The sequence below is a fragment of the Notechis scutatus genome, chromosome Z (assembly GCF_049901735.1).
Source record: "Notechis scutatus isolate UNSWTSFEM ecotype Mainland chromosome Z, rNotScu1.2, whole genome shotgun sequence".
Lineage (NCBI taxonomy): Eukaryota > Metazoa > Chordata > Lepidosauria > Squamata > Elapidae > Notechis > Notechis scutatus.
This window is the reverse complement of record NC_142025.1, coordinates 126,085,320-126,088,131: the sequence shown is the minus strand read 5'-3', so window position 1 is coordinate 126,088,131 and position 2,812 is coordinate 126,085,320. Positions and strand designations below refer to the sequence as shown.

General features: G+C 37.1%; 1 long non-coding RNA gene across 1 annotated transcript; it reads left to right on the top strand.

Annotated features, from left to right (window-relative positions):
- Positions 1–926: 926 nt before the first annotated feature.
- On the top strand, positions 927–2,558 carry LOC148129241 (uncharacterized). Its single transcript, XR_015746022.1, has 3 exons — positions 927–1,054; positions 2,164–2,281; positions 2,396–2,558. It is a non-coding gene; the product is annotated as an uncharacterized LOC148129241 (long non-coding RNA).
- The last annotated feature ends 254 nt before the right edge of the window (positions 2,559–2,812 follow it).

Below are 2,812 nucleotides of genomic sequence, written 5' to 3'. Positions count from 1 at the left end.
TAGCCATGCCCTCAGAACCCGTAGTAAAAATATTTGCATCCTACCCCTGATAGAAGTGATACATATACAAAAGAGTGAATCCAATCACACAGTATACCTGTTTCATTCTCCCCATCCCAATATCTTTTCTTATGTCAGATGAACTTTGCCATTGTAAGCAAATACCTTAAATCTCCTATTTTCATCTATTTTTCACATGAGTGTTTTCACTAGATCACCTTTCCCAAAGAAATCTGAGTATAGCAAAATTTATTCTTATATCTAGGAATTCTTCATTAGGTCCAAATGTCACACTTGTATTCCCAGGATCCAAAGTAGATATCCACAGGATAGATAGATAGATAGATAGATAGATAGATAGATAGATAGATAGATAGATGGATGGATGGATGGATGGATGGATGGATGGATGGATGGATGGATGGATGGATGGATGGATGGATGGATGGATGGATGGATGGAAAGATAGATAGATAGATAGATAGATAGATAGATAGATAGATAGATAGATAGATAGATAGATAGATAGATAGATTAAACAGACAGCAGAAGTATGTGTATGTGTGTTTGTGTATGTGAGAGAGAGGGAGGGAAGGAGGGAGGGAGAGAGAGAGAAAGAGAGAGACAGAGAGATTCTTGGTAAGCATATTACTAAAACCACACATAACTAATCTACTCTGATAAGGAATTCATTTGCAAGTAGTTATGTCAACTCTGCAGACCACTCATTAATGGAGCCAAACATTTATTATTTCAAATTATTTTAATTATAAGCAGTAGCAGAACCATGTAACTATTCAACTAACTCTCTTGCTCTTTCAAGGACTTTGGCAAAAGTTAACCCACAGGAGTGTTTCAATAGAAGGAAATACAACAAGGCCAATTACATTTAAGAGTAGTTGCAATATTTCACAGTTTGATGCAATCATTATAACTCCACAAATAGAGAGCTGTGTCCTATCCCAGGAATACATTTGGTCCAGAACCAATCCCAACATGAAGATCCTTTATCTGCTGTTCACATTCCTTTTCCTTGCATTCCTGTCTGGACCAGGTAAGAAACCAAATTATTGATAATTTCGAAATGACTGATAACTCACTACTTTCTAAGTTAGTATGATTGTCACTGAAAGCAGGATAATCTTCAACTTCTTTTAGTTTATGTTAAAAAAAATAACTTTGAACACTGTGGATATTGACAACATGAGCCTTCAAACATTTGAAAAATATGCCCTTAATTTTTCTTTTGGATGAAAACTCGAGATCCAGGGAGATATACTGCATCAAGGAGGGTCTGGAAAATCAATTCATTGATTCATTATTCTCTATGTCTATGTATCTATTGATAGCTAGTTTGTCAGAGTGCCAGGCTTCCAGGAATTCTCTAGTGGTTTTGAACTTGGATGGTCACAGATCCCCAGTTGAAAGTATGTTTAAACCTGTCCATATGCTGTCAAATTAAAGAGTTTTCATCATGTCTTATGACTGCTCCTTGGAGGAGGAAGGAGTATTAGATACATTTGCCACCTTGGGTTATTTTAAGAAATAAAGATGAGATAAAAATAAATAAAAAACTAAATATTCATTATCTAGTGAATCTATTGACATTCAATTGGTAAAAAAGAGAAGATATTGCAGCAAAATGTTGCAAATGTTCTGCTTTTGAAGAGCAAGGAAGAGCAATGTTAGAAACATTAAGAGAAGTGGAAGAAAGCCAAAAGTAAACCAGATCCTAAAGTTCAAAGGAAGTTAATCATTCTCACTCAGTATCTCCATCCAAAACACCTAGCAGAACCAGCCATGGTAATTCAGGATTATTTCTTAGCAAGCAAGGATCCATAGTAATAATGGAGATAAATATATCACAGCAAAGTCTTCCTTTGGTGTGAATCAGATTTTTTCCCCTCTGTACTACCTTAATCAATACAGATATACCTGCCAATTCAAATCTAGCCAGGCTTAAAAACTGGGTTGATATATGATATATTGAGGCTGCTGAAGGGAGATTAGCAGAAATGGATTCCATGGTCAGTGAGAACTTCCTGAATTCATAGCAATCCTACAATTCTGTAGAAGAAAGTAATGCCTTAGAAGAAAAAAATGTATCTAAATAATGAAGTTTCTTTACTTATCATTTCCCTGTCTACTGTTTTTCTTTCATAGGTAATGCACAGCGCTTCTGTTTTATCCGAAAAGGACGCTGCCACTACCCTCCCTGTCCAATAAACACCTTCTACATTGGGAAACAGGGCTGTCTAGGGAGAGCAGTATGCTGTAGACCGTAAGTAAACACTCCTCTAATAAAGATGCCACAGATGTAAATCGGAATACTCTGGTTTATACTCCAAAGCATTCCTTACTATGATCAACCTATTATTTTATCTCATTTTTATAGCCGCTATGGAAAATAATGCCATCTCCATCTAACACCCTGGACGTCTTCAAGATATGGCCAATGACCTGAGATTACTGCCTGCTGTTGCTTTATCTTTCCTTACATGAATCAAATAGCTATCTATCAGACTTGAAAACATTTATGCATTGAAGTAAAATGTTGCGTTGAGCGACCAGTCTGTTGTTTAGATCTTCAGGTTGATTGCTGAATTCCTCTCAGAAAGGGACCCTCGCAAGGGTGAGATACAGAGAAGCCCTCGCAAGGGCGAAGTTTGGCAAAAGCAGGACCCTATCCAGGGTGAGTTTAAGCAGCGTAACCCTAGCCAGGGTGATTGAGGAACTCTCGCAAGAGTGATTGCAAAGCTAAAAGAAAAAAGAACACAAGACGAAGATTTCTTTAGGTGAGACAGCGCATTGC